This window comes from Mytilus californianus, unplaced genomic scaffold (genome assembly GCF_021869535.1).
Source record: "Mytilus californianus isolate M0D057914Y unplaced genomic scaffold, xbMytCali1.0.p SCAF_1, whole genome shotgun sequence".
In the NCBI taxonomy this organism is placed as follows: Eukaryota; Metazoa; Mollusca; class Bivalvia; order Mytilida; family Mytilidae; genus Mytilus; species Mytilus californianus.
The window spans coordinates 31,528,988-31,552,938 of NW_026262581.1; the positions used below are offsets into that span (position 1 = coordinate 31,528,988).

At 31.7% G+C, this 23,951-nt stretch overlaps 1 protein-coding gene across 3 annotated transcripts in view; it reads right to left on the bottom strand.

Moving 5' to 3' along the window:
- Window positions 1-19,042, bottom strand: part of LOC127718538 (plexin-B1-like) — an 89,136-nt gene extending 70,094 nt beyond the window's left edge. For 2 of the 3 annotated variants that reach the window (XM_052224625.1, XM_052224610.1), the window contains exon 1: window positions 18,941-19,042. The gene's annotated coding sequence lies outside the window, so the exon portion shown is untranslated. Of the gene's footprint in view, window positions 1-5,293; window positions 5,396-18,940 lie in introns of those variants that run through there. The other variant, XM_052224618.1, reaches the window with a different exon arrangement.
- Between the last annotated feature and the right edge of the window lie 4,909 nt (window positions 19,043-23,951).

The following is a 23,951-nucleotide window of genomic DNA, read 5'->3' on the forward strand; positions in this document are numbered from 1 at the left end:
GCTTATATCTCGAAACAAGCATACAAACCCTTCATGTTTTCTACTTTTTAGTTCCTTTATTCATATACTATCAATTTATAACAGTATTTTAAAAAGCTTATTATTTTGAAACAGTGTATTGAACATCCTAAAGTAACACCTGACTATGGAATGTTCATGATGCTTCCGAGAAGTACCATGAATTCTTTAGAGGTAGTCCCATAACAGTGTGGACAACCGTAAAGATTATGTCTTTAATAATACCGAATCATTTACCTTGAACTTGTATGCCATCGGCTATCGATAAGTTATAGTTATCTCATGAGGACGCGGTGTGTCAGTGTAAGATCATCCCGACGGCCGGAGGTTATTGCTTATATATACACATTCATTACTACTTTTGAAGCTAGTAAAATTTTATTTTAATGTTTAAAGAACTTGCGGTATGATAAATAATTTGGCTATCGATTGTCGTTGAAGAATGTCAAAATATTTAATGTTAATCAATACGCCTGTATTTTTTCGAGTTACTTGTTTTCAGGCGTTAAGTAACCTTCGGTGACCCCGTACGTTTAAATGTCCCTTGTAAAACAACGTATTAAGTAGGCGTAGCAGACAAACTGTTACCTGATCTGATCCAGTCAATTGGAAAATTGAGCGTGCCAACGAATGGTCTCGTCTACACTGTTATGAATTTAATTCTATAACTTTTTGTTTTGTAATGTTTATATTTTCAGTGTTTTCATTTATTTAAAATGCCGGCACTCTTGCTGATTAGGGAAACGGATTTTAATTTTTCAATCTAATGATCGATTCATTGTGGTATGCTAAATATGCAATGAATTTTCGAATGAGACAAAACATATAATATTAAGGGGTTACAGAAGATCAAAGGGAGTTAACTCTTTTAAAATCAGCTAAAAGTTTTAATCATATACTATTAGTAAAGAGAAACGAAGCTTCTCAATGATCAAAATTAGTGTTTGTCAAACTGCTTTATATCCAATGAAATCATTCCTGTAATTTTTGTCAACAGGTTTAAGTAAATATTTTTTCAAAATTTTTATGAAAATTAAACTAGCCAAAATATTTTAGTCAAAGTGTTGGGTATGCCCTTCAATAAATACACAAGGGCTCTAATTCTTTCTGACAGCATAGCAGTCCCATGTTTTTAGCGTGACGATCAGATCCAACGTCGCAGCTTATTGTATGCATTACCAATCGCTTAAAGAACACCTTTTCAGCACGAATCTTTCTGGCAGACGGATAACAGTTCATATGACGATATCTCTATACATGATTATACCATTGGAATACATGATTTTATGTAAGTTAAAAAAAAATCATGGATAATTTGGAAGAAATTCCGATTTTAGTTTATAGAAAAAAATCTCACTAAAACAAAACAGCTGCATAACCTGTTTGTCAGCAGATATGAGAAATTTCATACTAGTTAATTATTTTTCTCTATTATTACTGTTTTCAAAATCGCATCCTCATTTTTCTTCTTTAACATATACATTTGTACTGATTATGATAACAATAGTGAACTATTTTGCATTTAAAATTTAACGTCTGAAAGAATCTTAAAATTGTCTTCTTTGTTTAGTTTATTATTTAAAGTCGAAAGACATTCTTTCAACAAAATTAAATACATTTTATAACTGAATACAAGCCTTTTAAAAGGAAAGTTAATTATGAAATTACGGAAGCCCATTTAGGACCTACCAAAAATATAATTTGAATTTGATATCACGAATTTAATCCGTTATCACGAATTACATAATTCGTTATCACAGATTAAATTCGTGGTAACGAATTTGTGGAATTCGTTATAACTGTTTTTGTAATTCGTAATTACGAATTAAATTCGTGATAACATTTTTCTATAATTTATGATAACGAATTAAAATCGTTTAAACGAATTGTATAATTGTTGAATTAGTTCTCATTTTTTTTTGTAATTCGTGATTTTGGATTAAATTCGTTATCACAGATTTTTAGCTTACCTGACCCAAAGGCTAAAGGATGTTCGCTTCTCTTGTTTTTGACACTTTGTCAGAAATTAGGAATCCTCAAGTTTTTATATATGTAGTGCCAATAAAATACTTGTTTTTGATCATACTCGCTATGATAATTGATTGAGAGTTTTTCTCTATTATAATTTTCAAATTAAATAAAAGACAAAACACACATTAAAAGAAAATGTCAATAAAGGAAAAATACTCCTATAAGGATTCTAACAATGTTGACGTAAATAGGCAGCAGGTAGATCTCGTCATTCTAAACAATTCTTTATCAAGAGAAAACTTGTATTTTACCCTTATGTTCTATGTTAAGCCATGTCGGCCATGTTGTTTGGCAGGCGGTATCATCGCACACATTCTTTAAACTAGATACCCTAATTTATTTCTCTCACTTCACTTCACTCCATGCTAGCCTTATCTACTTATGCCGTGACATTATATTCTATTTTCTTCTTCTTTATATCCTTTGTTTGTTTTTGATTTTAATGCACTCCTATTATGTTTTCGTCATTTTCAAATAAATGTTTCAATCATTAGCAAATCAACAAATGTGATTAGTCTGTTAGATCTTCATGTTGCCGAAACAACTTCCTGTGTCAAATATATTAATGCGCGATACACACGAATGAAATTCCCCGGCCTAAAGAGAGTTTAAATGAAAAATAATGAATAAAAATGTATCAGTTCAGAATGGTGAGGATTAAACACGTTTTATTTCTTAAGATTATTGATGTTTAAACTGAGTCGCTGGCTAACCAACTTAACATACCAGCTTGTGAGTTAACCCACCCGGTTTACACGACAATAACCTCGGCTAGGTATAATTTTTTTGTTTTTATATTTGTACATGGAGAGGACATCACTAATATTGTTTCAGTTTGTATCCAATCCCTTTTGCTAATTTTGCAAATAAAATGTGTAAAAACTAAATTGAGTGTGGCCAAGTTTGTTTCAATTTGGCCATCAGGCTTCAGGGAAGAAGATTTTGCAAAAGGTAACGAACAACGACGGACGCAAAGTGAAGAGAAAATATAAAAATAAGAAGATGTGGTATGATTGCCAATGAGACAACTCTCCACCAGAGAACAAATGAATTAGAAATTCAGAACTTAAGGTCACCGTATGGCCTTCAACATTCAGCAAAACCCATATCGCATAGTCAGCTTTAATAGGCTCCGAAATGAAAAATGTAAGACAATTCAAACAAGAAACTTTACGGCCCGATTTATGAACAATAATACGAACGAAAAAAATATGATATACAGCAACAAACGACAACCACTGAATAACAATCTCCTGATTTGGGACAGGTACATAAAGAATGTGCGGGGTTAAACTAGTTTAAAGGCGCCAACCTTTTCCTAACTCTTTGGGCCAGGTGAGCAAAAAATCTGTGATAGTTAATTTAATCCAAAATCACAAATTACAAAAAAACTGTGATTATTAATTCCCCAAATTCGTTATCACGAATAAAAACCGTTATAGCCAATTATACAATTCGTTATCACGATTTAATTCGTTAAAACAAATTACAAAAAATTGTAAAACGAATTTAATACGTAATTACGAATTACAAAATCTGTAATAACGATTTCCACAAATTCGTTATCACAAATTTAATCTGTGATATCGAAACAAACAATTTGTGATAACGATTTAAATTCGTGATTTCGAATTCAAATTAAATTTTTGGAAGGTCCTAAATTCCGTAAAAATTATATTTGACAGGTTGATATTAAATATGATTCTGGATATTTATGTTTCCTTAATGTTGACCTATTTGTATTTAAAATACTCTATATATAAAACGATATGTCTTTAGACATCGACATTATTTTAAAATGATCTCTCTTTTGTTTGCGACATTTATAACATATGATATGATACAGCTTGACTTTCATTGGATATTATATTGTGTAAGCCCTTTAACAATGAAATTTTATATTCTTGGTGTAGAAATTGCACACATTTAAAACATTTTATGTGAAACTACCAGATTTTATGAATCGGAGGTCGATTCTATGAAAGGATTATTTAGATAATTACGCAAAATTTGCATTATAATTAAAGATGACATTTCTAAAATTGCCAGTAATTCTTAGCTTAACCTTTCCAAAAGAACTCGTTTACTTTATTTTCAATCTAGATAAAAATTATCCCGTGGAAATCTATCGTTATTCGTATATGAAGCAGAGTTCAGACAGAGGATTTACAAAAAATAATTTAGCACTTGCCTACAATTTCCTTTCCCCTATCATAGTTATATCATATAGTTATTTTATAGTTCATTTTTGGTGATTCTGTTGATAGTATCTTTTGTTTCCTCAAAATAATACTGGATCAAAGATTGAAATGGTTGAGGGCAACTTAATGTTTATGTATCAAAGGATAATTGATTCTAATAAATAAATATATATATATATTTGGAAATACGGAAATGGCTTCAATGCAAGTGAAATATTTCTGTGATCTGGTTTAAAAATTGTAGGACGAGTTCATGACACAACATTGGAAATGATTTTTTTACAGTCAACAAACAATTTCATAATGGTAGCTGCCAAAAGTCATTATGTATGTTATATTTCTATGAAGTTTGTTGAAAAGCGTACGAGAAATAGATTACACAAAAAAGATTAAGCAGTTAAGCAGTTAACTGTATATGAGCATCTTTCGTAGCCCATCATTTTTCTCTATTAGTTATGTTTTCAAATAAATCAGATTGAATTTTATGTTACAAATTGTGATTAATTTACTTCCTTTTTTTTAACCATAGTTAAGATGAAAATTTAGTTATTAACGTCTGACAGAAATATGAAAATCGTTTTTTGTCTAGTTTGTTATCAAATGTCAAAAGAAATTCTTTCAACTGGTATGAAAAGAGTTTTACAATTTAATAATAGCTTTTCAAAAGCAAAGACAATTATCAAATAGACCTATATACATGTGAAGTATGGGAAAAAAATCCCCTAAACTACATATATCTCAATGAGGCAAATAAATCGCTTCAAAACAAAAGATTCAAATGTAGGTCAAAATCAAGTCATCAATAATAGACGTTAAAAATGTACATGTACAGCTAATTTTAATTAGATAAATAATATTTTTTTTCTACAAACATAAAGTAACCACATGATTAGATTTCTACCTGTATCAAATTTATAGATAAACCAGGTAATTTTTTATCAAGTAATTTCTAATGTATATGATCACATTAAGCTTATAAAGTTTTTATTTTATTTTTTAGAACTCAAAATATACTGGGAAAGTGCAATCTTTATGATTCCTACCTTTATGTATGAGAACGATTTGACACGATACAATCCGTATTAAGATCTATGTTTAATCATGATGCCAGAAACCTTAGCTACCTTAATTTCCTTATAGAGAAGTGCAGGGCAAACAAATTACTTCCCTGTTTACAGTCCATTAAACCTTGTAGTAAGTTTCTCACAGGTAAATAAATACAAAACAGGCCTTGTAATTCTCAAAACTTTTAAAAATGAAACGCAAATTGATATTATATACTATTCTGAACACCTTTACATATTGTACCTTCATATGGAACAATTAATTAAAATTTTGGTTACACAAATATAAAAATAAAGCTGGAATCCATGATTTTTGAAAAAGGAGGGGGGCGTAATTCCATAAAAAGGATTATTTTTTTTGCCAAACGAAGGGAAGCGAAAAATTTTGGACGGTTTAATGCTAAAAATCAAACAAATCGTTGAAAACATGATATAATACATTTTTTTTGCGATTTAAAAGGGGGCGTACACCCTCTACGCCCCCTCTAGATCGCCACAGGAATCAACACCATCGGTATCCATCAATAGATATATAATATATACTGATTTATATTTTAGTCTTAGATGCAAGAATTTTCTTATTAGTTATTTTGGCTTTGAACTAGCTGTAAGTAACTGCGAGTACTCTCAGATCTGTATTTAGTGTCTTTTTTGTTGAGATATACATACCCTGCCACGTCCAATCTGTGTTTTGGGTAGATGTCTTTCTGCTTTGTATCAATCTGATAAGTTAACCCTTTTAAAACTGATTTTTACAATATGTTCTTATGTTGTAATGTTACACCACCGTCCCAGGTTACGGGAGAGTTGGTGCCCTTCGAACTAGTTTAACCCTGCTACATTCTATATGTGACTGTCTCAAGTCATGAGCCTGTAATTCAGTGGTTGTCATTTGTTGCTGTTTATCATATTTGTTTTCGTTCATTCTTTTGTACATAAATCAGGCAGTTAGTTTTCTCTTTTGACTATGCGATATGGGTATTTCTCATTTAAAGGTCGTACGGTGACATATAGTTAACTTCTATGTCATTTTGTCTCTTGTGGATGGGTGTCTCATTGGCAATCATACCAGATCTTCTTATTTTTATATATATCAGCAGCCTGTTCAGTAAAAGGTGTATTTTATTTAGGAAGCTTGAAATTAAATTCAACTTACATTCACATGACTCATTGTTACAAAGATTTGGTTCGGAAGTTTGACTGTACCTGTATAAACCTTATCAAGGAATACCGCATCCAATTCCTAACGATGCTGTTGTTTATAAATGCTAAACTTTAAATAAAACTTTTCGATCTTTTGAATATACTTAATCTTATAGGTTATCAATTCGTTACTTAAGTAAGATCTTTGAAGACAAATGGAGGAATATTGCCAACAGAAAGTTTGATCGATGAAAACTGATTCTCAAATGTATGTTGGATAAGGAGCAATATTTGTTTACCCGTATAGAAATCATGCAAGTGTTACATATTTTTTATTTGTATATTCAAAGAAGATGTCTGTGCAATTGGATAACGGAGCATACTATTCTTGATCTGTAAACTAGGAAAAATTTTGCTTCGTATTTTTGTAATGTGTACCGCTTTGAACTCGATATATCTGTATAAAGTTTCTTCATGCATTGTCTTTATCCATGAAATATTACTCAATATAACAATACTATTTAGTTGGGTTTTAATTTATTGGTAACAAAATTAACAATTTTATTGATAAAAGCAATATTCAAAGATCTAACTTCGGGGAAGAATTGGTAACCTTTTAGAATAAGTTTATTCAAAAGATCGCTAAGTTTACCCGGATCGTATCTAAACTTACGGGCTCGGTAAACAAATTCACTGTAAAATAAGGATCTGTTTTCCCGGTTGTAAAAAAGTTTTCTACAACTAAGACTGCTTATCTATAAAAGAATTTAGTAAAGGTATTAAGAAATTTACGGTAACGGAATCGTTGAATTTATCATTTACCAGAAATACATAGATTGTGTTTATTGAAATCAACAACGTCACAACACACACAAGAAAAGCAAACGAGTTGGGATGTATAAACACCGTAAGCAGAAGGAATCACCGTCCTAAAAATAAAACTTGATAATAGGGAACAAAAAAATCGTCCCTTTTGTCGTAAATATTTGTGTTGTTTCCCCATGTAAAATTGCAATATCTAAATATAGAAAAGGACAGTTTTTGCTGTTTATATTTGAATTATTTAAAATAAGTTATTTTGGGTAAATTTCGTCAGTATGTTAAGAGAATTCTTGACTATTCAACGAAAAATATCCTCAAGATAATGGTGTGTTGTTGAATTTATGAATTAAATGGAATTGAGACGGAATTTTAACTGAGGTTGGCCATAAACTGTGTTTTTTTCTACCCCAGAAAAAGAGTAAATCTGTATTTGACAAAACCTTTGGAAATTTTGGGTCCGAAATGCCAAAATAAAAGCTCACTAATTCACTGTTGACCTAACAGTATAAGTAGAAGATAATCATGAGCAGGTGTGTTATTTTCGGGTATTGCACATGACTTTTTGTGGATATCCAAGTGCATTTTGTTTAATTATCTGGCTGCAGCGGCATTCCCACCTTTGACACAATTGTGAAAGTTGCTAAATTTAGACGGGAAATTTTGATTGACGGCTTTTGTTCGGAATGCTGTTAATACTTTGGATTTCCCTGTAGGTGTAATACCACCATTGATTTTCCCCTATTAGTCTTTGTTAAATTTGCACTTTTCAAAAAATTGTGCAGAATTCATCTTTTTTTCAAAAAAAGAAATACTTGGCATGAGTAAAGTGTTATCCGTCTTCTTTCCACTTAATACATTTAAACTCAACTATTTAATGAAAAACACAACACAAACTTATGTTTGTTGACTAGCTCGTGTACTGCAAATTGTGAGCTGCCGATTTAATATGACAAATGATCAATATAAACATATTATACACCATACAATGTGAATACAATATTTTAATTGTTCAAGAATAATAAACTCATGTTAACCCTTTGTATTTGAAAAACTGAATAACTGAATATTCCGTGGCCGATCAGGAAAAACCCATTTGGGAAACCTGTGTCCTTTTGTCAATGCCAACGAAACTCTAAGTGTTGGACCTCACTTGTCAAATGAGAAAAAGAAAACATATATTTGTTTGTAAATATTGAAAAAAGAAAAGAAATCGAGTCATTAGGACTCGGCGGCTATAAAATATTTGGTACAAAAGTCGAGATACGATTACGTTTGTATAGCTATACCTCCTACATAAAAATCAATATATTATCAAAATACAAAATTATGCAAATCTTTTTTCCTTAAAAACCCTTAAAAAATATGATGTTCACAATACGAAGTACAGGCTAGAATTAACTATATAAAACCGTCGCGTTACAACCTATTTTTTTGGCGCCAAAAATTCCTACGCCAACACTTACATGTATTACACACGCGCAAGAAGACAATCAATTCCCGTTATACTTATGTGTCTCGGGAATTTTTTAGTCTTCTTTCCACTAAATAAATTTAAACTCAACTATTTAAAGAAAAACACAACACAAACTTATATTTGTTGACTTGCTCGTGTACTGCATAGAGCAACAAAGATAGAAAAATATGAAGCTAGATAAACTACAAGCCAAAAGTCTTTGATACGGCTAACCTACTTTCTACAGAGTCGGCTACATAGCCGTCTTTGCTTGAGTTGCTCTTCTATCTGCCATGGCGCTTCCAGCACCTTTCTTTGACACCTGAATTTGGCGCCATAGTGGCACCACCAAACCTTAGCGAATGCAACCCAAGATTCAATTCAGGTGCAACTAGTTTTAATCTCTTAATAACGCACTCCCTAGAAGTAGTGTAACTAATAGGTTTGTTAATACTAATTAAAGCACATTGTTTCTAACTTCTGTATAATGGTCGAAATAAAAACATATCACTATCCAAAGCTAATTCGGCTAAACTAACATATCTAAAAAACATAGCATAAAGACAAGCCAAAGTATGCCCTTTGCAAATTAAAATCTCGTCACCTGATCTGTATTGATCAGTCTTACTCCTCCTAATTTTAATAACTAAATGATCATCTTTTACAATAATATCGTTACATCTTAGCTGACTTAACTCGTTAAAACGTAAAAAACCACTGAAACCTAGCAAAGTCATCAAAAGATCCCTAACCACCAGTAAATCTGTAGAAAATTGAAACATAGAACATAACCGAATTAAGATATCAGTAGTGACTGGATCTTTCTTATTTACAACAGGTTTAGCAATTCTTTTAGCTGATTCAACTAAATGTTCAGCAAAGGAATTACTTGTAGGGTCAATTTGACCACACATTTCATGTGCCCACTTAATTGAGTAAACAGCAGACGATACTGTACTCTAAGTAGATCCAGAATCTAACAAATTAGACAAATACAAAGCAACATGTATAGGCGAGGCAGGCATTGAAATTAAGCAATGTTTAGTAACAAATTTTTCCCACTTTAAAAAACCATAATAATTCTTTTTCTCAGTACTGTCACTTCTTGATTCCAATAAATGTGTAGATAAGCTGGCAACCAAACTGTATAAAAGATGAGTTTCGTTAATTCCACTGTGTACCACGTCGTCACGTACAAACTGTTCTTGCTTTATTCCTGTGCAAAAGAAATACTACAATCAAAATCTGATTTTAAAAGCAAGCAGTGCAAAATTCAAAGGATATACTCCGAAAATACCATTATTGCCTCTCCCTCTTACAATTAAATGTTCATTTGTTAAACGCACCTTGTCCTCAACAAAAGTACAATTTGAATTGTGTTATAATGCCCAAAATGGAGCTGATTTCCAAAATGAAACAACAAGAGTACTGTCAGCGCTATCTGCGCATACTTTTCTAATTACCTTGGATATCAAATTTGGTGGTGGTACCAGCCAGTTATTTTCCCCTTGCTAATTTTGCGTGAAAGCGTCAAAAGCTTCAGTACCTTTGCACCAACATTTTGAATTAAACCTAAAACATTTACTGTTATAATCAGTAGCAAATCTATCTATAGAATGTTTTCCCCAAAGCTCATCAAGCATGGCAAACACTTAAAAATGAATACCCCAATCATCACAATCTGAATATCTACTTAAATTATCAGCTATTTTGTTTTGTTCCCGAGGAACCCATTGTGTCTTTATACCCATATTGTTTTCTGTGCACTATTCATTTACATCGCAAGCAATCTCTTGCAGCTCAGACTTTCTACTACCGTTCTTTATTATGCTTGTAACGTTTTTATTATCAGTATTCAGTTGAACTGTGTGATTTTTTAGCATCGTAACAGAACTTTTTACTACCCTACTTACTGCTTCAAGCTCTCTCCATGTAGAGCTTTTAACACTTTCAGATACCGACCAGTTACTAGTCACAGTTATCAAACTGTTATTGGGAACTTCTAGACCACAATCAGTCATTTTCATAATACAATTAGAGTCACAGACAGACTCTGTATCAGCTGGGACTACATATCCTCAAAAGCCGACATCTGAAGCGTCAGTATACGCCATAAAATCACAAAAATCTGACTCAGGCAGATTTAAACCCTTTTTATTGAACTTTCGTAAGTTCTCAAACCAAAAATATAGCTCTTCAATAGCAAAAGAATTCAATACTACAAGTGAGTTCCAACTTGCTCTCATTATAAGACAATTGTAAAGTTCTCTTGTTCTAAGTCTACAAACGTTTCCCATTACAGTCATCATTGATATTATTTGTCCAACAATACCAGCCACAAATCTAGTATTGTACAAAAGCTTGCTTTTACCTATATTTTTCAATGTTTTGTCAATAACCGAAAGAAGTCTTTCGACTCTCTCCTCGGTAATACTCAATTTTCCAAATTGCATTTCCCAAAATATCCCTATCCAAGTAATACTCTGTACAGGCAACCATATACATTTCTCTTCTGCTATTAAAAAACCAAACTCTGTCAAACTTTGTCTTATAAAAGTGCTAACACGTTGTGCGCAATCGAAATTACTGTCTCCACCCAAACCATCATCTAAATACATTATGATTCTCAAACCTTGACTCCTCCAATACTTAACAACTTCTTTTGTAAGTTTAGTGAATATATGACCAGCACTAGCAATTCCAAAAGGAAGAACATTAAATAAAAAATATCTGGTTGTCCCTTCAAAATGCCAACTAAAACCTAAATGTGGTCTGGAAATATTTCTATATGATGATAGGCGCTTTTTAAATCAAAACGAAACAGATATTTTCCTTTATTAAATACTTGCTTTGCAACTGACCCATCATCAAACTTAAATTTAAACTGCTGTATGCACTCATTGATGTGTCTGCAATCAAGAACTAATCTAGGTTTTGCTGATCTGTTATATGCCACCGTTAGTGGATTTACTACATACGGTATTTCTTGTACTTCTGAAATACACTTCTTTTCTAATAATTTAGAAACTTCAGCATTTACAAAAACAGAATTATCTAAAGATGATTTATTATTTCTGAGAACACAGCTATCTAGAAGAGTTTTAAACGGTATACCATAACCTTCCTCGATTACTTTTAAAATGTACTCACTTGTAGCCGACTCCTTCCATTTGTGTATTGCTTTATTTAATATACCTACTGGTGTCAAAACATTCACCTGTAAATATAAATGACCAGACGTCTGGTCATTAGTATCCTCGTCATATCTGACTGAACAGTTAACACAACTGACCATTGTTTCGTTTACCTTATTGTGAACAGAATTCATTAAATGACTCCCCCCTTCTGAATCAAAATTTGATTCGTAGCTTAAATCCCAAGCTAAATTACAACAGTTATCAAAAATCTTACTTAACTTTGGTTGTTTCTTTTCAGGACACTCATTCTGCCAATGACCAGGCTTTTAACAATTGTAACACACACCAGGCTTCCTTGGTACCGTCTGTCGATCTCTACTTCCACTGGAACTCGCTGGTTTTACATAAGGGTCAGCGTGGGATCTTCTCTTTACTCTGTCTGCTTTGATCTTCTTTTCAGCTCTGTTTTGTGCCCGAAATATCTATCTGTCGTCCTCAGAATCATCCGCCAAAGGATTTGCAGTATACTCCTGCACAAATTTCCAATTTTGCCGATAATTCAAAAGTTCAATACCTTCAGATATCTTCTGTTTAGCCCTCGCGGAAGATGGATCTTGTGGTTCTATAACAGCTTCTGCTTCTTTCAAAGCAACGGACACTTTCTGGTTAAACTTATACTGATCTTCACAACTCTTCCTTTGGAATTTATAACTGTCTGTTGATAAAAGATCATTATGAATACGGTTGAACTGTGCGTCTGAACGTTCTTTCTATTGTTGATCATATACTTGAAATTTAGAAGTAAATAAACTGTCCAACTTTGATAAAAATTCATTCTGCGATCTATTTACTTCTTCGCTAACGATACGCTTATTTTTTATTTTCTAAGTCATCCATAGCGTGAACGGCACTCACAAAATATGATGTTCACAGTACGAAGTACAGGCTAGAATTAACTATATAAAACCGTCGCTTCACAACCTAATTTTTTGGCGCCAAAAATTCCTACGCCTACACTTACATGTATTACACATGCGCAAGAAGACAATCAATTCCCGTTATACTTATGTGCCTCGGGAATTTTTTATGTCCAGTACTATAGACAAATTTCACATTACATTTCATTGCATATAAGAAAATAACCATCACTGGAAGTTAACCAAACAAATTTTCATCCCTTTTTGTGTACAAGCTTTAGTAACTATGTAACCTCAGGTTTCTTAAATACTCTATAGAAACACCAAATAAAAAAATAATAGTGCTTTGAAACACCCAAGATATGTGTTTATGACTCAGACTTTTTTTTATTGCAATGAAATGTAGGATTAATTTCCTTCAACTATCAAATTAAAGGGAATATTTTTATCAAACATAGATAAAAAAATCGATTTTCTTTTCGGTTCTTTTTTTGTCCTTTACTGTAAGTCGTCGGACCCTTTCAATATACCCTATACTTTTGCCCGAGTGGATAGTTGATGAACCAGGGGTATGTCAAAGTACGTCTCGTCCTTTTTCTAAAAAAGTTCATCGGAAGGTATCGAGACCTTGTTGATAAATATTCCGTATCAACTTCACAAATAATACACGATGGTCTTGAAGTATAGATTCTGGGTACTGGCGTTGTGTATCATCTTAATAACGTGTTATAGTATTCTTTTATTTGTCTTTATGAAGATTGCTTTTACTATTTAGTCTGTTTTTGGTGATTGATATTCATTTGATTGTATTCTTGTCTTTCATTTTTGCTAATGTGCTTTGTCATTATGCCTTTCTGTGTTTCTTTGCTACATATTTTTTTGTTTTTATAGTGATTAAGATTATAACACAATGTTGACTGCTGTATCAATTAATAACAGTCTTTTAAAAAACTTATTATTTTTAAACAGTGTATTGAACATCCTAAAGTAACACCTGACTATGGAATGTTCTTTAAACAGTGTATTGAACATCCTAAAGTAACACCTGACTATGGAATGTTCATGATGCTTCCGAGAAGTACCACGAATTCTTTAAAGGTAGTCCCATAACAGTGTGGACAACCGTAAAGATTATGTTTTTAATAATACCGAATCATTAACCTTGAACTTGTTTGCCATCGGCTATCGATAAGTAATAGTTATCTCATGAGGACGCGATGTGTCAGCGTAAGATCATCCCGACGGCCGGAGGTTATTGCTTATATATAAACATTCATTACTACTTTTGAAGCTAGTAAAATTTTATTTTAATGTTTAAAGAACGTGCGGTATGACAAATAATTTGGCTATCGATTGTCGTTGAAGAATGTCAAAATATTCAATGTTAATCAATACGCCTGTAGTTTTTTTTCGAGTTACTTGTTTTCAGGCGTTAAGTAACCTTCGGTGACCCCGTACGTTTAAATGTCCCTTGTAAAACAATTATTAAGTAGGCGTAGCAGACAAACTGTTACCTGATCTGATCCAGTCAATTGGAAAATTGAGCGCGCCAACGAATGGTCTCGTCTACACTGTTATGAATTCAATTCTATAATTGTTTGTTTTGTAATGTTTATATTTTCACTGTTTTCATTTATTTAAAATGCCGGCACTCTTGCTGATTAGGGAAAAGGATTTTAATTTTTCAATCGAATGATCGATTCATTGTGGTTTGCTTAATACGCAATGAATTTTTGAATGAGACAAAACATATGATATTAAGGGGTTACAGAAGATCAAAGGGAGTTAACTCTTTAAATCAGCTAAAGTTTTATTCATATACTATTAGTAAAGAGAAACCAAGCTTCTTAATGATCAAAATTAGTGTTTGTCAAACTGCTTTATATCCAATAAAATTATTCCTGTAATTTTTATCAACAGGTTTAAGTAAATATTTTGTGAACATTTTTATGAATATTAAACTAGCCAAAATATGTTAGTCAAAGTGGTTGGGTATCCCCTTCAATAAATACACAAGGGCTCTAATTATGTCTTACAGCATAGCAGTCACATGTTTTTAGCGTGACGATCAGATCCAACGTCGCAGCTTATTATATGCATTATCAATCGCTTAAAGAACACCTTTTCAGCACGAATCTTACTGGCAGACGGATAACAGTTCATACGGCGATATCTCTATACATGATTATACCGTTGGAATACATTATTTTATGTAAGTTAAAAAAAAAATCATGGATAATTTGGAAGAAATTCCGATTTTAGTTTATAGAAAAAAATCTTACTGAAACACAACAGCTTTATAACCTGTTTGTCAGCAGATATGAGAAATTTCATACTAGTTAATTATTTTTCTCTATTATTACTGTTTTCAAAATCGCATTGTAATTACTTCCTCATTTTTCTTCAATAACATAGACATTTGTACTGATTATGATAACAATAGTGAACTATTTTGCATATGAAATTTAACGTCTGAAAGAATCTTAAAATTGTCTTCTTTGTTTAGTTTATTATTTAAAGTCGAAAGACATTCTTTCAACAAAATTAAATACATTTTATAACTGAATACAAGCCTTTTAAAAGGAAAGTTAATTATGAAATTACGGAAGCCCATTTAGGACCTACCAAAAATATAATTAGAATTTGATATCACAGATTAAATTCGTGGTAACGAATTTGTGGAATTCGTTATAACTGTTTTTGTAATTCGTGATCACATTTTTTTATGATTTGTGATAACGAATTTAAATCGTTTAAACGAATTGTATAATTGTTGAATTAGTTCTCATTTTTTTTGTAATTCGTGATTTCGGATTAAATTCGTGATCACAGATATTTAGCTCACCTGACCCAAAGGCTAAAGGATGTTCGCTACTCTTGTTTTTGACACTTTGTCAGAAATTAGGAATCCTTAAAATTTTATATATGTAGTGCCAATAAAATACTTGTTTTTGATCATATTCGCTATGATAATTGATTGAGAGTTTTTCTCTATTATAATTTCCAAATTAAATAAAAGACAAAACACACATTAAAAGAAAATGTCAATAAAGGAAAAATACTCCTATAAGGATTCTAACAATGTTGACGTAAATAGGCAGCAGGTAGATCTCGTCATTCTAAACAATTCTTTATCAAGAGAAAACTTGTATTTTACCCTTATGTTCTATGTTAAGCCATGTCGGCCATGTTGTTTGGCAGGCGGTATCATCGCTCACATTCTTTAAACTAGATACCCTAATTTATTTCTCTCACTTCACTTCATGCTAGCCTTAGCCTTATCTACTTATGCCGTGACATTATATTCTATTTTCTTCTTCTTTATATCCTTTGTTTGTTTTTGATTTTAATGCACTCCTACTATGTTTCCGTCATTTTCAAATAAATGTTTCAATCATTAGCAAATCAACAAATGTGATTAGTCTGTTAGATCTTCGTGTTGCCGAGACAACTTCCTGTGTCAAATATATTAATGCGCGATACACACGAATGAAATTCCCCGGCCTAAAGAGAGTTTAAATGAAAAATAATGAATAAAAATGTATCAGTTCAGAATGGTGAGGATTAAACACGTTTTATTTCTTAAGATTATTGATGTTTAAACTGGGTCGCTGGCAAACCAACTTAACATACCAGTTTGTGAGTTAACCCACCCGGTTTACACGACAATAACCTCGGCTAGGTATAATTTTTTTTGTGTTTATATTTGTACATGGAGATAACATCACTAATGTTGTTTCAATTTGTATCTAATACCTTTTGCTAATTTTGCAAATAAAATGTGTAAAAACTAAATTGAGTGTGGCCAAGTTTGTTTCAATTTGGCCATCAGGCTTCAGGGAAGAAGATTTTTGTAAAAGTTAACGAACAACGACGGACGCAAAGTGAAGAGAAAATATAAAAATAAGAAGATGTGGTATGATTACCAATGAGACAACTCTCCACCAGAGAACAAATGACTTTGAAATTCAGGACTTAAGGTCACCGTATGGCCTTCAACATTCAGCAAAACCCATATCGCATAATCAGCTTTAAATGGCCCCGAAATGAAAAATGTAAGACAGTTCAAACGAGAAAACTTACGGTCCGATTTATGAACAATAAAACGAACGAAAAAAATATGATATACAGCAACAAACGACAACCACTGAATAACAGTCTCCTGATTTGGGACAGGGATATAAAGAATGTGCGGGGTTAAACTAGTTTAAAGGCGCCAACCTTTTCCTAACTCTTTGGGCCAGGTGAGCAAAAAATCTGTGATAATAAATTTAATCCAAAATCACAAATTACAAAAAAACTGTGATTATTAATTCCCCAAATTCATTATCACGAATATAATCCGTTATAGCCAATTATACAATTCGTCATCACGATTTAATTCGTTAAAACGAATTACAAAAAAACTGTAAAAACGAATTTAATTCGTAATTACGAATCACAAAATCTGTAATAACGATTTCCACAAATTCGTTATCACAAATTTAATCTGTGATATCGAAACAAACAATTTGTGAAAACGATTTAAATTCGGGATTTCGAATTCAAATTACATTTTTGGAAGGTCCTAAATGGGCTTCCGTAAAAATTATATTTGACAGGTTGATATTAAATATGATCCTGGATATTTATGTTTCCTTAATGTTGACCTATTTGTATTTAGAATACTCTATATATAAAACGAAATGTCTTTAGACATCGACATTAATTTAAAATGATCTCTCTTTTGTTTGCGACATTTATAACATATGATATGATACAGCTTGACTTTCATTGGATATTATATTGTGTAAGCCCTTTAACAATGAAATTTTATATTCTTGGTGTAGAAACTGCACACATTTAAAACATTTTATGTGAAACTACCAGATTTTATGAATCGGAGGTCGATTCTATGAAAGGATTATTTAGATAATTACGCAAAATTTGCATTATAATTAAAGATGACATTTCTAAAATTGCCAGTAATTCATAGCTTAACCTTTCCAAAAGAACTCGTTTACTTTATTTTCAATCTAGATAAAAATTATCCCGTGGAAATCTATCGTTATTCGTATATGAAGCAGAGTTCAGACAGAGGATTTAGAAAAAATAATTTAGCACTTTCCTTCAATTTCCTTTCCCCTATCATAGTTATATCATATAGTTAATTTATAGTTAATTTTTAGTGATTCTGTTGATAGTATCTTTTGTTTCCTCAAAATAATACTGGATCAAAGATTGAAATGGTTGAGTTAAACCTAATGCTTATTCATCAAATGATAACTGATTCTAATAAATATATATATATTTGGAAATACGGAAATGGCTTCAATGCAAGTGAAATATTTCTGTGATCTGGTTTAAAAATTGTAGGACGAGTTCATGACACAACATTGGAAATGATTTTTTTACAGTCAACAAACAATTTCATAATGGCAGCTGCCAAAAGTCATTATGTGTGTAATATTTCTATGAAGTTTGTTGAAAAGCGTACGAGAAATAGATTACACAAAAAAGATGAAGCAGTTAAGCAGTTAACTGTATATGAGCATCTTTCGTAGTCCATCATTTTTCTCTATTAGTTATGTTTTCAAATAAATCAGATTGAATTTTGTGTTACAAATTGTGATTAATTTACTTCCTTTTTTTTAACCATAGTTAAGATGAAAATTTAGTTATTAACGTCTGAAAGAAATATGAAAATCGTTTTTTGTCTAGTTTATTATCAAATGTCAAAAGAAATTCTTTCAACGGGTATGAAAAGAGTTTTACAATTTAATAATAGCTTTTCCAAAGAGAAGACAATTATCAAATAGACCTATATACATGTGAAGTATGGGAAAAAAATCCCCTAAACTACATATATCTCAATGAGGCAAATAAATCACTTCAACACAAAAGATTCAAATGTAGGTCAAAATCGATTCATCAATAAAAGACGTTAAAAATGTACATATACAGCTAATTTTAATTAGATAAATAATATTTTTTTTCTACAAACATAAAGTAACCACATGATTAGATTTCTACCTGTATCAAATTTATAGATAAACCAGGTAATTTTTTATCAAATAATTTCTAATGTTTATGATCACATTAAGCGTGTAAAGTTTTTTTTTTATTTTTTAGAACCCAAAAAATACTGTGAAAGTGTAATCTTTATGATTCCTACCTTTATGTATGAGAACGATTTGACACGATACAATCCGTATTAAGATCGATGTTTAATCATGATGCCAGAAACCTTAGCTACCTTAATTTCCTTATAGAGAAGTGCAGGGCAAACAAATTACTTCCCTGTTTACAGTCCATTAAACCTTGTAGTAAGTTTCTCACAGGTAAAAAAATACAAAACAGGCCTTGTAATTCTCAAAACTTTTAAAAATGAAACGCAAATTGATATTATATACTATTCTGAGCACCTTTACATATTGTACCTTCATATGGAACAATTAATTAAAATTTTGGTTACACAAATATAAAAATAAAGATGGAATCCATGATGTTTGAAAAGGGAGGGGGCGTAATTCCATAAAAAGGGTTATTTTTTGCCGAACGAAGCGAAGCGAAAAATTTTGGACGGTTTAATGCTAAAAATCAAACAAATCGTTGAAAACATGATATAATACATTTTTTTTTTGCGATTAAAAAGGGGGCGTACAAACTCTACGCGCCCCCTCTAGATCCGCCACAGGAATCAACACCATCGGTATCCATAAATATACATATATACTGATTTATATTTTAGTCCTAGATGCATGATTTTTCTTGTTATATTGGCTTTGAACTAAATGTAAGTAACTGTGAGTACTCTCAGATCTGTATTTAGTGTCTTTTTTGTTGAGATAAACATACCCTGCCACGTCCGATCTGTGTTTTTGGTAGATGTTTTTTTGCTTTGTATCAAAATGATGAGTTAACCCTTTTAAAACTGATTTTTACAATTTTTTCTTATGTTGTACTGTTTTACCACCGTCCCAGTTTACGGGAGGGTTGGTGCCCTTCGACCTAGTTTAACCTTGCTACATTCTATATGTGACTGTCTCAAGTCAGGAGTCTGTAATTCAGTGGTTGTCATTTGTTGCTGTTTATCATATTTGTTTTTCTTTCATTATTTTGTACATAAATCAGGCAGTTAGATTTCTCTTTTGAAATGTTGAAATTTGTCATTTACAGGCCTTTTTTAACTGATTATGCGGTATGGGTTTTTCTCATTTGAAGGTCGTACGATGTCATATAGTTAACTTCTATGTCATTTTGTCTCTTGTGGATGGGTGTCTCATTGGCAATCATATCAGATCTTCTTATTTTTTTTATATATATCTTCAGCCTGTTCAGTAAAAGGTGTATTTTATTTAGGAAGCTTGAAATTAAATTCAACTTATATTCACATGATTCATTGTTACAAAGATTTGGTTCGGAAGTTTGACTGTACCTGTATAAACCTTATCAAGGAATACCACATCCAATTCTTAACGATGCTGTTGTTTATAAAGGCTAAACTTTAAATAAAACTCCATGTAAACTTTTCGATCTTTTGAATATACTTAATCTTATAGGTTACATGTATCAATTCGTTACTTAAGTAAAATCTTTGAAGACAAATGGAGGAAAATTGCCAACAAAAAGTTTGATCGATGAAAAACTGATGTAGGATAAGGAGCAATATTTGTTTACCCGTATAGAAATCATGCAAGTGTTACATATTTTTTATTTGCATATTCAAAAAAGATGTCTGTGCAATTAGAAAACGGATCATACTATACTTGATCTGTAAACTAGGAAAATTTTTGCTTTGTATTTTTCTAATGTGTACCGCTTTGAACTCGAGATTTCTGTATAAAGTTTCTTCATGTATTGTCTTTATCCATGAAATATTATTCAATATAACAATCCTATTTAGTTGGGTTTTAATTTATTGGTAACAAATCAATAATTTTACTGATAAAAGCAATGTTCAAAGATCTAATTTCGGTGAAGAATTTGTAACCTTTTAGAATAAGTTTATTCAAAAGATCGCTAAGTTTACCCGGATCGTATCTAAATTTACGGGCTCGGTAAACAAATTTTACTGTAAAATTAGAATCTGTTTTCCCGTTTGTACAAAAATTTTCTACAACTAAGACTGCTTATCTATAAAAGAATTTAGTAAAGGTATTAAGAAATTTACGGTAACGGAATCGTTGAATTTATCATTTACCAGAAATACATAGATTGTGTTTATTGAAATCAAAAACGTCACGACAGACACAAGAATAGCGAACGAGTTGGGATGTATAAACACCGTAAGCAGAAGGAATCACCGTCCTAAAAATAAAATTTGATAATAGGGAACAAAACATCGTCCCTTTTGTCGTATGTGTTTGTGTTGTTTCCCATGTAAAATTGAAATATCTAAATATAGAAAAGGACAGTTTTTGATGTTTATATTTGAATTCTTTAAAGTAAGTTATTTTGGGTAAATTTCGTCAGTATTTTAAGAGAATTCTTGACTATATAACGAAAAAATATCATCCAGATAACGGTGTGTTGTTGAATTTATGAGTTAAATGGAATTAAGACGGAATTTTAACTGAGGTTGGCCATAAACTGTGTTTTTTTCTACCCCAGAAAAAGAGTAGTGTTAGCTGTATTTGACAAAACCTTTTGGAATTTTGGGTCCGAAATACCAAAAGAAAAGCTCACCCGTTCACTGTTGACCTAACAGTATAAGTAGAAGATAATCATGAGCAGGTGTGTTATTTTCGGGCATTGCACATGACTGTTTGTGGATATCCACGTGAATTTTGTTTAATAATCTGGCTGCAGCGGCACACAATTGTGAACATTGCTAAATTTAGACGGTAAATTTCGATTGACGGCTTTTGTTCGGAATGCTGTTTTATTTAAAATACTTTGAATTTCCCTGTAGGTGTAATACCACCATTGATTTTCCCCTATTAGTCTTTGTTAAATTTGCACTTTTAAAAAAATTGTGCAGAATTCATCTTTGTTTCAAATAAAGAAATACTTGGCATGAGTAAAGTTTTATCTTGTCCAGCACTATAAACAAAATTTCACATAACATTTCATTGCATATAAGAAATTAACCATAACTGGAAGTTAACAAATCAAATTTTCATCCTTTTTTTTTGCTGTGTACAAGCGTTAGTAACCATGTAACCTCAAGTTTCTTAAATATTCCATAGAAATACCAAATAAAAAAATAATGGTGCTTTGAAACACCCAAGATATGTGTTTATGACTCAGATATGTTTTACTGCAATGAAATGTATGATTAATTTCCTACAACTGTCAAATTCAAGGGAATATTTTTTTCGACCCTTTTTCGATGCTTCCGGTTGTGACGTACTATGATTTGGTGGTATTACACGTGTATCAGATTAAGGCGTTTACATATCAAATATATATAAAAAATCGATTTTCTTTTCGGTTCTTTTTGTGTCCTTTTCTGTAAGTCGTCGGACCCTTTCAATGTACTCTATACTTTTGTAATAATTGCAATATTGTATAAATCATACGACCGGTTTCAATTATGGGTTGATTTTTGATGGAATAAACACGCAAGTACAAAGAAGAAATACACTTAGTTATTTCATGTACTGGAAATCCTACACGTCATAATAAAAGTACACTTAAAACATATGATCATAAAATTGAACCATGATATATACTGTATGAAAAAACCCAGGTTCATCTCACAATACACTGTGAAATGCTCTAATTTTCTGCAATAGTGATTTTTAGTAACAATTAACAATTAACTGTTACTAAGACTTTGTAAAACATCACCAGTGTCTGAGTGGAAAGTTGATGAACCAGGGGTATGTCAAAGTCATTTTTCTAAAAAAGTTCATCGGAAGGTATCGAGACCTTGTTGATAAATATTCCGTATCAACTTCACAAATAATACACGATCGATGGTCTTGAAGTATAGATTCTGGGTACTGACGTTGTTTATCATCTTAATAACGTGTTATAGTATTCTTTTATTTGTCTTTATGCATATTACTTTTACTGTTTAGTCTGTTTTTGGTGATATTCATTTGACGTTGCTCTGTACATCCCGTCGTTGTGTTATTGTGCTATGGTAAATTTTTGTATTCTTGTTTTTCATTTTTGCTAATGTGCTTTGTCTATATGCCTTTCTGTGTTTCTTTGTTACATATTTTTTTGTTTTTATAGTGATAAAGATAATAACACAATGTTAACTGCTGTACCCCTATTTTTGACATTTTTAACTTTTATGTCTGTTTGTTTTGTTCACACATCGGTGTCAATATAATGGAATTTTATGCGACTGTCATAACAAGTGAGAGGTTTTGCTAGCTATAAAACCAGGTTTAATCCACCATTTTCTACATAAGAAAATGCCCGTACCAAGTCAGGAATATGACAGTTGTCATCCATTCGTTTGATGTGTTTTAGCTTTTGATTTTGTCATTTGATTACGGACTTTACGTTTTGAATTTTCCTCGGAGTTCGGTATATTGTTATTTTACTTTTTTCTCTGACGTCAGTCTTTTATTCCAACTGTAGAATATTTTTCAAGAATCCACTGACCACTAAGCTAATTTATGATTTAACATTTAAGTTACGATATTTTTACCTCTCAAAAACTAGTTTCACATTAAGGGATCGAACTTGCGCATATTTATTTTTCTAAACATCAGAGACTTCAGTCTAGGCAAGAAGCTAATAGACAATGAGTGCTGACATAAATTAAATCATAAATTATACTTTTAACATAATGCCTAGGTCCCACATCTACGAATCACATCGCCGGTTCCACTACGGATTAAATCTGACGAATGATACCGGAAATGCAGTTGTCGTGTCCGATACGCATCTGATACGGATGCACAATGGTATGACTACGGGTTTTGACGTATCTACCACGGTTACTGTAGGAAAGGGGTCATTTGAAGACATGAGTGATATGGATTCTTACGGAAAGACACGTTTTAATACGGAAATGAAACGGTTTAATACGCAACGACACGTGTCGGAGCGTATGTTCTGCGGATAAACAGCAGTTTGCTACGGTATACGTAAGGGTTAGTACGAATGAGAACTTTTAGATCTTTTAATATTATTTTTATTGGTATTTATATTGATTTTGTTATCAGAAAATTAAAAGCAAACTAAATATTATTGTTATATACATATGCACATTCATGGAT